Genomic DNA, 12,992 nt, shown 5'->3' on the forward strand with positions numbered 1-12,992 from the left:
AGGAGACAATTCACTTCTCTAACTTATGCTATGAAGGTACTATGCCAACTGGACCATCCATGTCGTCGGCTCCTGCTTGACAAAACTGGCACAGCACTTTTCTCAAAAAAACCATCTCTAACACCACCATATCCGATCAGAGTTGCCACGCATATTGAATATCTGAATGTTTCGGTTACCAGTCTCCATACAACTTCCATAAAAGACCTAATTGCTCCTTGGAAAATGCACGGTGTTAATTGTGACCTGTCGTTTCTTGAAGTGGGCAAACATGCATCCCCTATTGCCATACAACAGCACTTCATGTCACTTCAGGAGAAGTACACTTGTGATGAATATTACACTGATGCTTCGAAGTCTGCTCAAGTCTCCTGTGCAGCACATGGACCACAGTTTTCACAGTCAAAAACCCTGAACAGTTATACTAGTATATTTACCGCTGAATGCCATGGTATCCTTTTAGCTGTGAGACACATTATAGAAAATAAAATACAAACATCAGTCATCTACACAGACTCCCTCAGTGTTTTAACGTCCCTATCCTTTTGGAAATTGCATAATAAGAACCCAGTCCTGAACTCTCTTTATAACGCCCTTATGTTTGCCCATGAACTAGAAATTAAAATTACACTGTGTTGGGTGCCAGGCCACCGCTGTATACCGGGTAATGAGGCAGCTGATAGGCTAGCTGCGTCAGCTGCCCTTCGAAATGGCACAGACATTGATAAGATAACTTATCATGACCTCAAACCACACATAAAAAACATGATTCGACAACAATGGCAAGAGGAATGGGACGCAGCATCAGAAAATAAATTACACAAATTAAAGCCAAGGATAGGCAGATACACCACAGAAAAACAAGACAGATTTAAAGAAGTAGCCCTGTGCAGGCTGAGAATTGGTCACACATACATAACCCATACATATCTTTTAACCAACTCTCCTGCACCGCACTGCTCGAGATGTGGTGATCGGCTCACTGTTATTCATGTTTTAATCATATGTGTACAATTGGAACAAGAAAGAAGACGTCATTTTCCCTCCTTGTTCACTCATCAAATACCTGCACACCCATCGATTTTTATTGGCGACAACCCAATGTTTCCTTTAAAACAAGTGCTTAAATTTTTATCACAAGTAGGTTTTTTACATGAAATTTCTTATCGACGTGGGTCTCAGCCCGCTCCTCCTTGAGAGGACGGATGAGATCTTTTAATACATCTACTTATACATTGCACATCCATTATATATCGCAAATGAATTTTAGGCCCTATACACCATTGTTTTTAGCAATTTTACAGAGCGAATACATTTTTAGGCCCTATACACCACTGTTTTTTTTTTTTTTATTCCTTCATGAAAAATCACAACTATTCCATTATATAAACTTGAGTACACCTTTAACCTTGAGTCTGGCGCTCTTTGGCCTGAGTCGCCCTTGCGCCATTAAAATCCATCATCATCATCATCATCATGAACTCTTATTCTGATGCTCACAAAGTATACAACAGAATAACAGCACTCAAAGGATATAGCGCAATTCCAACGCCCCTTGTCAGCACCAGTGGTGACTCTCTTGAACACCAAGCAGACACACTAGGGCAACTCTTCGAATATCTATTCAGCTCGGCGCACTATACAGATTCCTTTTTGCGGCACAAGGTAACTGAGGAGAGGAAGCCTATATGTGATAAAAGACCGTGCACAGGAGGGTACAATAGCCCTTTCACCATGCAGGAGCTGAAGATTGAACTTGGCACATGTGGGAACACAGCACCAGGTCCTGACAGGATCATATATGGAATGCTCAAACACCTGCATATGGACACGCTTGACACCCTACTCTGCCTGTATAATAAAATATGGACCACAGGACGCTTTCCTAAAGCATGGAAGGAAGCGATCATTATCCCGATATTAAAACCTGGAAAAGAACCCACTCTTGCTGCCAGCCTATTGCTCTAACCAGCTGCTTATGCAAGCTTTTTGAAAAAATGGTATATCGCCGCCTTCTACATTTACTTGAATACAATGGTCTTCATCAAAACCAAGCTAGAGCTGGGCGGTCAACAGCTGATCAGCTCATTGCATTTGAGTCACATGCAAGGGATGCTTTTGCACACAAACAACATTGTTTATCTGTCTTTTTCGATCTTGAAAAAGCATATGATACCACTTGGCGCTATGGTATCATCTGCGACCTCTCCTGTCTTGGGATCACAGGGAACATGTTGAATACAATACGAAGTTACTTGTCTGAACGATCCTTCAAAGTTCGTGTTGGCAATGAATACTCAAAGCAATACATACAGGAAAATGGTGTCCCTCAAGGTGGTGTTCTCAGTTGCGCACTTTTCAGTCAAAATGAACTCTTTAAAAAGTGTGTTGCCAAAAACCATTTCTTGCTCTGTATATGTCGATGACATCCAGATAAGCTTCAAATCTTGCAACTTGGCTATCTGTGAACGACAGATTCAGCTAGGTGTTAACAAATTGTCCTGGTGGGCTGATGACAATTGGTTTAAATTTAACTCTGAAAAAAGTGTTTGTGTACTTTTCTCTAAGCAGCGTGGCGTCAGACCCGACCCCAACATTACATTGAATGGTCAGAGCCTAGCCCTTGAAAGGGAACATAAATTTCTCGGCGTAGTTGTTGATGATGTTCCTTCATTGCCCACATAAAACAGTTGCGACTGGAGTGTCTCAAAGCAATAAATCTGCTAAAAATCCTCTCTCACCTTTCATGGGGCACAGACCGCGACTTCCTTCTGAGCCTTCTGAATAGTGTAGTTCTATCGCGCATTAACTATGGCTTGATGGTCTATGGGTCCGCATCATCCTCTGCTCTAAAATTTCTTGATCCCGTGCATCACCTCGGCCTTCGCTTCGCCACGGGTGCTTTTCGAACTAGCCCAATTGCTAGCCTTTATGTCGAGGTGAACCGATGGTCACTGCAACGAAGAAGAGAATTTACTTGTGTAACTTATGCTATGAAGGTTCAGTGCCAACAAAATCATCCATGTCGCCGGCTCCTGCTTGACAAAACTAGCACTGCACTTTTCTCATGAAAACCATCTCTGACACCACCATACCCTATCAGAGTTGCCACTCATATTGAACATCTGGACGTTCCAGTTACCAGTCTTCATACAGCTACCATAAAAAACCTAATTCCTCCTTGGGAAATGCACACTGTTAATTGTGACCTGTTGTTTCTTGAAGTGGGCAAACATGCATCCCCTATTGCCATACAGCAGCACTTCATGTCACTTCAAGAGAAGTACACTTGTGATGAATATTACACTGATGCTTCGAAGTCTGCTCAAGTCTCCTGTGCAGCACATGGACCACAGTTTTCAGTCAAAACCCCTGAACAGACATACTAGTATATTTACCGCTGAATGCCATGGTATCCTTTTAGCTGTGAGACACATTATAGAAAATAAAATACAGACGTCGATCATCTACACAGGCTGCCTCAGTGTTTTAACGTCCCTGTCCTTTTGGAAATGGCATAATAAGAACCCAGTCCTGAACTCTCTTTATAACACCCTTATGTTTACTCATAAACTAGAAATTAAAATTACACTGTGTTGGGTGCCAGGCCACCGCTGTATACCGGGTAACGAGGCAGCTGATAGGCTTGCTGCCCTTCGAAATGACACAGACATTGATAAGATAACTTATGACCTCAAGCCACACATAAAAAGCATGATTCGGCAACAATGGCAAGAGGAATGGGACACAGCAACAGAAAATAAACTGCACACAATAAAGCCAAGCATAGGCAGGTACACCGCAAAAAACAAGACAGATTTAAAGAAGTAGCTCTGTGCAGACTCAGAATTGGTCACACATACACAACACATACATATCTTTTAACTGACTCTCCTGCACCGCACTGTTTGAGATGTGGTGATCGGCTCACTGTCATTCATGTTTTAATTATATGTGCACAACTGGAACCAGGAAGGAGACGTCATTTTCCCTCCTTGTACACTTCAAATACCTGCACACCCATCCATTTTTATTGGTGACAATCCAATATTTCCTTTAAATCAGGTGCTCAAATTTTTATCACAAGTAGGTTTTTTACATGGAATTTATCGACATGGCTCTCGGCCCGTTCCTCCTTGAGAGGACGGATGAGATCTCTTAAAGCATCTACATATACTTTCTTAAATTTTTTTCACAGCTTATTATTCATCGCAAATGAATTTTAGGCCCTATACACCACTCTTTTTAGTAATTACAGAGCAAATGCATTTTTAGGCCCTATACACCAGTGTTTTTATCCCTTCATGAAACATCACAACTATCACATTACGCAAACTTGGTTACACCGTTAACCTTGAGTTTGGCGCTCTTTGGCCTGAGTCGCCCTTGCGCCATTAAAATCCAACATCATCATCATGGGTGAAGTTAGTTGCAGTCACATCACAGACATGTCACATCATATTACGTCACAGGTTTCTGAAATCAAGGTACCTCTTTTCTTTATACCCGAAAAATGATATTGTAGCCAGCACAAGTTATGACTACTGTACACAATACATAGGCCAAGTTCCAGAAAGGGAAAATAATGAACTTCTATGGCTGCAACCTAAGGATTCAGAAAAGAAAAAATACTTCATATGCAAGTGTCACTGAGCATTGGAGCACTCTGATGCTTTCTACAAGTAAAAGGTAGTGATTTTCAAGTGGAGCAGTGTCAAACATGTACTCGTGAAGCTCTGGAAAAAGCTCTTTTCACTGAAAGGAAAACCTCATGCACAAGATCCCTCAGCAAGTTCTTCGATGTTATGCTCTTAGTATGTAGTGCCCATCGCACAAGTGACTCACTTTTTTTGTGAATTTCAATTACGCTTTGTGATGGGTAGCGTAGTCCCCTGCTTTTCCTCCACATAAATGAGTAGCTATGTGCATCAAAAGTGCTGCCATGCAACGTTCAGACAGCAGCTTTGCATTCAACTTGTGCACAACATAGCCTAGGTAACTACTCTTGTTCCCCATTCAGTGATGTATCCTGGATGAGGGATGTAGTCGTGGTCACTGGCTACTTGTTGGTGTTGGGCAGCTGTGTCATTGTCCAAAATTAGTCTTCCTGTCAATGCATTTCACCTTTCGCTTGCCGAAGCACTGGACACATTGCTGCACGATAAGATTTCGACTGCCTCCAGCGGTAAACAGTTCCCATTGGCAGCATCACCCAATTCATTTCAAACAATTACTTTTTTTAATGCAGCGCGAAACTGCTGTGTAGTTGGGTTGTCGTGGCCCCTATGTGACAAGAAAAAGTTCCAGGTGGTGTGGGCTGGAAGGTATTTCAAGACTTTCTATTCCCCAACAGTGAAATTGTGAACAGCAGTTAGGCTTTTCATGCACATAATGAAACCAGCAAATCCTGTTTTCCGAGCTGTCTCTACCAGTCTTCAACCATTTATAGATTTTTTCAGAGATGAAAGGTAAATGGTTGAGGTTTTAAACATGGCCTCAATGCTGTTCAGATTTCTCTCATTTAATGATTTTCTGAACCCCTTTTGGTGCATGCTCCTTGAATTTAGTGTGTCAAATGTGTTGTTTATACACATAAAAAATTTCTTGGTAGGTTCAGAGTCTGCAAACCCTTCTAGTTTCGGCTCTTGGCATTCAGCCGGTGCTGTTGCAACAGAAATACTCATTACTTGTGCTGCCAGTCTAATCAGCAGCTGCTGGTTCCTGCAGAGGGTTGCGAAAAGTCAGCCGACTCATTACTCGTTGATATAGAAAACATCTCCAAGCAGCAAGCTTTTGTCCGCATGAACCTGAACACTTGTTCTGGTGCACTTTTCAGCAAATTAACAGCACAGAAGCATGAAATTGACTGCTAGATTCCTTGTTGCTGCATTTCTACTACTAATGCAACAAAAAGGAATGGCTATGGGTCCAAAATCTTGGTGCATATTCTATTGTAGTAAAATTATTCTACAAAAAACCTGCATAATGCGTGATGACACCTTCGTGCTATGCCCACAGCATCCATGTGTGTCCTGGACGAACACAGTTATAGTTTTTCAGATTTTAATTGCATGCACAGCTTCAGCAAAGATGTATCCACGTCTATCTTCGAACTCATATTTTGTCAAATTTCATCTGCTTGCATAGCTTCGATTTTAACAGATCTTGAATTTTTTTTGTCAGAACCCTTGTAAAGTTCTTTTCTGTTCAGCAGTGTCCGCCGACTTCTGGAGGCCCCAGTGCTTGATTGTTTCTGCATAGACAGAATCAAACTTCAACATTACAAAGCACATACTGACAAAGGAAGCAACTAGGACTGATATGCTATACAGCCAGAGATTGGCAGTCAGCAATTGAAATGACACAAAAACTGCAACATTGGACAGAAATGCACATGGCTTGTCAGCTTTACGAAAGCTACAAAACCATGCAAGTTGTCTTGATACCATCTGTTGCAATACCTGAATGTAGAGGCTTTTAAGGAAGAGGTATATGTATCTGGTAATTTCAATGCAATGTGTGAGGATCATTTGTGCCTACCAGTTTGGCAACATGCTATGCCAAAAGTATAACTGCTGCTACTGCATGTTTTTCATAATACTAGGGAGTGAAAATATATGTTAGGGCATGCAATAGAGCAAGCAACAGTTGGCTGACACAACATACCTCTCACAACAAGCTTCTCGGGCATCAGGGGCTGTTTTAGCTGCTCCCCCCCCACCCCCCACGCTTTCTTCGTGGGGAAAGCTGTCCCAGCGACACTCCGTGCCACGAGGACGTCGTTTCCCCATATTGCTTGTGCTGTGTCTTTGATTACCAATGTTCCTTTCTTGTTTTTGAATATTTTTAGCAGATGTTCCACTGATAACACCTTTTGTTAAATGGAACTTTGAGAAAAGAAAAATAACAGAGCAATTTTAGTCACACCCTGCATGAGGTCAGGCAAAAGAAATAAACAGCATCCATCTTAAAGGGCCACTGTCCAGGGAAGGCCCTTTTAAGAAAAGGAGCCCAGTGTTTCGATCAGGTACCGGAGATAGTCTGTGCAAAATTCTACAGCGACACGCGCGCCGCAAAGCATCGAAAATACAATTCAAAGCTCCCTCATGCTCTCCTTTGAGAAGCCAGCTTCACCGCTTCCTGCACTGGCCCGACGGGCCCCGATAATGACGTACGTACCGGGAACGACGTCCATTGGTCCGCTCGCTGACTGACGGGAGAAGGATGGGTGTCTACCGCTCGCAGCACGCTTTTCCCTCGCCACGGCCAGACAATCCAGCGGCACGCGCTCCCTCGACCGTTCTTTTTTTCGCGCTCGCGGAGAGCCACGCCCCACCTCCCGCCAAACGCGGAGGAAGGGGAATTTGTATTGCGGAGGCTAGACGACCTCGGGCAGGAGAGTGAAAAACCTTTGCGAGGGAACGGAAGGAGAGAGGCAGGATAGAATCGGGTGATTGCGGTGGCTGTAACTGCGTTATTAGTTACTCTTTTCAAAAACATTTTGCGGCCTTGCGTTCCAGGGGCGAAGTCTCACAGTCACCGGGGAAGAAAATATTTTCGACCGGAGGGTGGACAGTGGGCCTTTAATAGACGTATGCTGTGATAGCAGCTGACTTCAACAGAAATTCATGGCCATGAACATAAAAAAAAATGCCAAGGATCAATAAACGTACTGTAATTAACAATGAAACAAAAACCATGAAAACTGGTGCACGCTGCTTCTAGTAAGTGTATCATCACATGGATAGCGTGTGCTCTGCACATAGAGGAAAAAGAATGTGCTCTGGCCACACTGGTGTTCATGTTTGGCTTGAATTGAAGCAATAGATTTGAGCATGCTAGAAAGAAAAAGTCCTTGCTTTTGCAAAATAAATATGGTAAACATACTGCACACAAGCTTCTATGGTCAGCTGCATTTAAAATCGATTGAGTATGTATGCAGCAAGAGAAAAAATTGATTATAATAAGTAGCTGGCTTATTTACGCAGCATATTACAGAACCATCTCCCATGTAAATAAATTCTCCGCTTGGAGCTAAAATAATAAAAATAAGGATCTTTGCAATGGCACACACAAAACAAAGTGTATAATATTTGAGGTCATATCTTAGCCTACAGATTACCTGAAGCTGTGAGGTAGTGCAGCTCTTGAGCCTCCTCTGCTTCCACAGCAGCTGAAAAGCACGGAGCTGCACAGCATTCAAGAATAATAGAAAGCGCGATTTGCCACATTTCTTTAACTGAAAACAGACTTGCTGCAATGAAAAGAGAACTGCAAAATTCCCAGTAGCAACTGCGACAAAAGTGGGTTATGAATAATACTTCACGTTACAAATAGGTTTCACGCACATCAGCTTGCTGCTTAAAACCTCAATCCTGCTAGCTTTGGCTCTACTCGCTGCAGCCATCCTATAAAGTGGCACAAGCATGCAATGCATGCATGCATGCATGCATGCATGCAGTGGGAGTTCAAATACACTGTACAGTCTGCTAGCCTAAATTTTCATTAAAAAAGTCACAGTGAAGTGTTGCCATGAGCCAGACCTAGGAAAAAACTTATGAAATAAGCTGTATGAATTTAACACTCAAATTTACAGTTCCAACTTTTCTTTTACCTATCCCCCTCTATTTTTCAAGAAAACTGACATTTCACTAGGATAGCATTTATATCTTGTACAACCTACTGATGGATGTTGCCATCTTGTTGCAATTCCACTTCTGATTTACTTCTGCTGTGCTTTTGCACAAGGAGTAAAATGTTCAGCACTCTGCCCTGATGCAGCAAGTGCAACAGGTAAGGACCTAGCCCTCATACCATTATGTTTCAATATACTTTGGGTAATGCAAGAGGAAAGTAAACCTTGGCGGCTGTGATTGTCATGTGCAACTCATTCAAGCTTCCAGTATGACATGCCAATGGGAAACAAAACTGTCTTCATACGCTCACTAGAATGTGTCTTGTCTTGTTGCTGCTTGCCTGTATACAAAAAGCCACAAGCTGTCATGTTCAAGCCATTTCGCATCTGGGTCGTAAAAGACAAGTGCAGAGGAAAAAGCATTCTTACACCGAAAACGTTTGGACTCCAGACACATTTGCAAGCTCGCCATTGTCCCTCTTAAGAACTGGTTTTCGTCCTGCAGCTCCTAGGCACGAGATTTCCAAAGGTCCCTTTCCTTTTGAAGCTCGCTTTCTTGCAGCTTCTTGGCACGCCCTTTCCAGGCTTGCATCCTCCTGGTTGGTGATGTGGGCAAATAGACGGTAGAGTACTGGTGTTACTGTGATAGGGCGATAGTTTTCCGCCGATTTTTTATCGCCATCTTGCTTGGCCACAAGCCGGACTCTAGAATGCTTCCATTCTTCAGGGATGGAGGCTGATGTCATCACTACGTTAAGGGCATCTCTCAGGAGCTCCCTGGTCTTGGGCCCTGCTTTTTTTATTAACTGGATGGGGATGCCGTCCAGGCCTGCTACTGTTTATGGCCCTGTCTAGCTCTCTCGGCGTGATGAGGTCTCTGTTTCCGGGCTGGACTGTCGACGCTGTTTCCAATACAGACGTATTGGTTTGCTGTGCTTCCAGCTTATGGGTCATGTATGTGGTCACATATTGGAGACACTTCTCCTTATGGATTTCACCTGTGCTTGGGCCTTCAAGTTTTGTGCAGGTTTATGGTTTCGCCTCCTCTCTTATATTTTGCCAGAATTTGCGTGCAGCATCAGGGCCAGCCTCCTTGAGCTGTCCACTTTGCTGGCCCATCTGGAGCAAAACCCTGCCGAGCATCTGCATCCACTGCATCTCGGTGTAAGGAGGCTTGCGGCCCTTCCATGGCCCTGTCTTCATGCCACCATTTTCTTCTCTGTGTCGGTACCGTGGGGGTTCCTCCCATTATTTCTCGTTGAGGGGTCTGAATGGTAGGGAGGCCCTGCCTTGCATGCTGGGAGAGAATTTCGAGGGCGTTAGCCCTAAAAAAACACAGAGCCGGCACCCTAGGCGATGGCCAAGCACCTCAGCAATCCGTTCGTTGTATGACCCGCCCTGTGTGCTGCACATTATTGCCAGGTTCGGGGCCACCCATTCCACCCTTTGCCCTAGCTCCTTGCAGGTTATCTGCATGTCGGCGTTCCACTTGCTGCACTCACTGCGAATGTCGCCCTCCTCAACTGTCCCTTCTGGGATGGCATATACGAGGAAGTGGTGGTTTTTAGCATTCTCCTTCCACTTCACAAGCGCCGAGCATAGTCCTTCTACCGAGGTGCTGGTTGTGGTGTTCTCTTGTACATTGTCATTCAGACCCGTGTGTATCACCACAATGGCCTCTTGACTTGCCCACAACTCAGTGTCTCCATCCGCAGTTGCGATTACTTCCTGTAATGTCATTCCTGCCTTTGCTCTGAACTGCACGGCCCTTCTCCAGTTGGTCACGTGAAGGACCGTTTGTTTCAGGTGGGTCGCATTTTGGTCCCCATGGACGAATGCTGACCGGCTTCGCTTTGTCTGCTCCTTCGAGGCTCGGTCGAGATGTGGCGGCTTCAGCAACAGATTCTCACTTTTCTCTGTCTTCGTCGAGTCGCCCGAAATGTCAGTTGTGCGTTGCATGGTCGCCAGCCATTTCTTTCCCCGTTTCTTACGGCTCTCTACAGGCTGGAAACCCGCCAAGTCGTCTATTGGGGGCCGCCGAGAGCTCTCGTACAAGGTAGTCTCGTCCTCCGCCGTGATGTTGATAGCGAAAAGACCATACCCTTTTGAACGGGCCTCGCGTCCCGGCTAACTTCAGAAGAAAATAATAAGTACATAATTACACAAATATTTAGTAAAAATCAGTTATTTAGAGTGAATGCAAACATTAGGTAATCAAGTAATTATTTTTAAATTGATATGCACTACTGTGAGAAATGGGCAGCCTGAAATCCAACTTCATCCAGACCAATCCAAGACCTAAATGTGCATTACAACCGTATTACAGTATATTACAGTGAACTAGAATATTGTCCCAGTGGCGCGAACGGAGAGGCGTAAGCGTGCTCCTTGGTGTAGAAGCCACTAGGTGGCGCCATTGCAACTTAGTTTAGCGGCGGCATTGCTGCTGCTTCAGACGGTTGTGCATGTTTCTCCGTGTCGTTGACCCGTTGTGGTGCATTTATGCTTCTTTAGTAAATAATCCTGCATGCCACTGGCTTTGACTAGCTTCAGTGTAATTACATCTAGGCATTTTTTTTCTTACCTTGGCTTTCTGAGCAGTTCTGCAGTAGTAAAAATTGCGTCGTTCTATGTTGTGTGTTACCAAGAAGGGACGGTACGAAATGCATAGATTGTTGGTGGATGTCAGTTATTTACATGCACCACTCAGGCTAAATTTGTTTACCTGCGCATATGGTGAACTACACACGCGCTTCATCTGCCCGCGCACCTCTATATATACGGGTTTCTTTTTCTGAAATGGCTCATTTGAGTCACTTTTTTTGGCTCATTTGATTCGCATTTGAGTCACTTTTAGCCGGGATTTAAAATATTCCCAACCCAATTTCCAGCAAGTCAAACTTGCAGCTTGTGCATGACGTTGCTAGGTTGACAAATACACTGAAGGCGAGGATTTTCTTTTTTTTTTTTAAGATGTAAGGAATTCGAAGTGTAACATTAAACCAAATCTTGGTGTCAAAATTCATAGATTTTTGGTGGAACAAGCTATCGTCTCTGGGAACGGCGAACAAAAATGTCTTAGGAGCGCCTGGGTAACCGCTCCGACAGCCCGGTGCAAAGCAGTGGTAGTCCGTCTTCCTCTTAGATATTGTGCTACTCAGTACGGACTACGTAGCACTACAATCAGACCTATAGCACACAAGAGGCGATTTATTGATGTGCAAGCATTACTTCGCTATGTTCATAGATTTCTGTCCACAGACCTCCGCAGACCACGTCCGCAAGAAGGCCGCGTCTAGCCACGCCGAAACGCAGTGACCGTCCGGAGCACGTGGTCCGAGAGCCGTTCCGACTGCCCTCAGCAGCACGGGGGCAGCGGTGCGGGGCTAGTAAAAGGCACGGCAGCGCCCCTTGGTGGAGGAAAGGCGTTTTGCTTCAGCCGTTCCGCTGGCGCGCACCTCCGTTCGCGCCACCAGATGAGTATTCTAGTTCGCTATAATGTGCATAAAAAAATGCTTCGGCTCGGCAGGCAAGGACAAGACGTAGAAAACACACCTCGTTCTCGTTGACGGCCTGTCTCACTTTTTCGGAGGAAGGACAGTGAATCCTGCTTCTTTGTCTGCCAGGAGCAGAGGTTGTTTTCCCGGAAGTGGTCAGCGACACGACGCAAAACCGCGCAACCACCAGACCAGCCACCTGCAATGTCACTTCGACATCAGTAAACACAGCATATCAACCAGCGCAAATACTAAGAAGTCGTGGCAATAGCTCATAGCAGATTTTTTTGAAAGAGCTTTCTCACATTTTAAAATTAATATTTAACTGATTTATAATGTTTGCAGCATGTCACCTTTAGAACTCTTTGAAGTTCCTTCTCAAGTTTTCAATCCCTTCTATAAGATACTCGGGTCGTGACCCTGTGGCTAAGGCATCGATTAACCTTAATTGTAAGGAATTCACTCTATTAGAAACGTCGTTAGTTAGGCCTTGACTTTAAATTGGCTTTGAATTTTCTTCATCTTCTCAATTTCTTGCCATTCCACCGGTTGGGTTGTGCGCGTGCTTTTTGGAAGGAGTCTTCATTGTTTTCTTCCGTTCAATAAACATTCAGTTCTTAGTCCAGCCTTGTCCTGTCCTCTTCTTCCCTGTGTCTCATCCTTTGGCTGGTTAAATATGAACCCTTACCTACTTGCCCAGTCGTCAACAAAGCACATTGCCTGTCCAGGAGGAGAGAACACAAAAGAGCCTACAGTAGAAGAAATATGGCTAAGAAGGGTTGTTTTGTAGGCCAATTGGTGATCCATACTTCAAGAAATGCTTCGACGCTGCAGTCAAGGACAAGACGTAGAAAACACAC

General features: G+C 44.2%; 1 pseudogene; it reads right to left on the reverse strand.

Annotated features, from left to right (window-relative positions):
- Positions 1-6,114: 6,114 nt before the first annotated feature.
- Positions 6,115-9,838, reverse strand: LOC146196240 (uncharacterized; annotated as a pseudogene).
- Between the last annotated feature and the right edge of the window lie 3,154 nt (positions 9,839-12,992).

This window comes from Amblyomma maculatum, chromosome 3 (genome assembly GCF_055883805.1).
Source record: "Amblyomma maculatum isolate TAMU_Amacu chromosome 3, ASM5588380v1, whole genome shotgun sequence".
NCBI classification, from domain to species: domain Eukaryota; kingdom Metazoa; phylum Arthropoda; class Arachnida; order Ixodida; family Ixodidae; genus Amblyomma; species Amblyomma maculatum.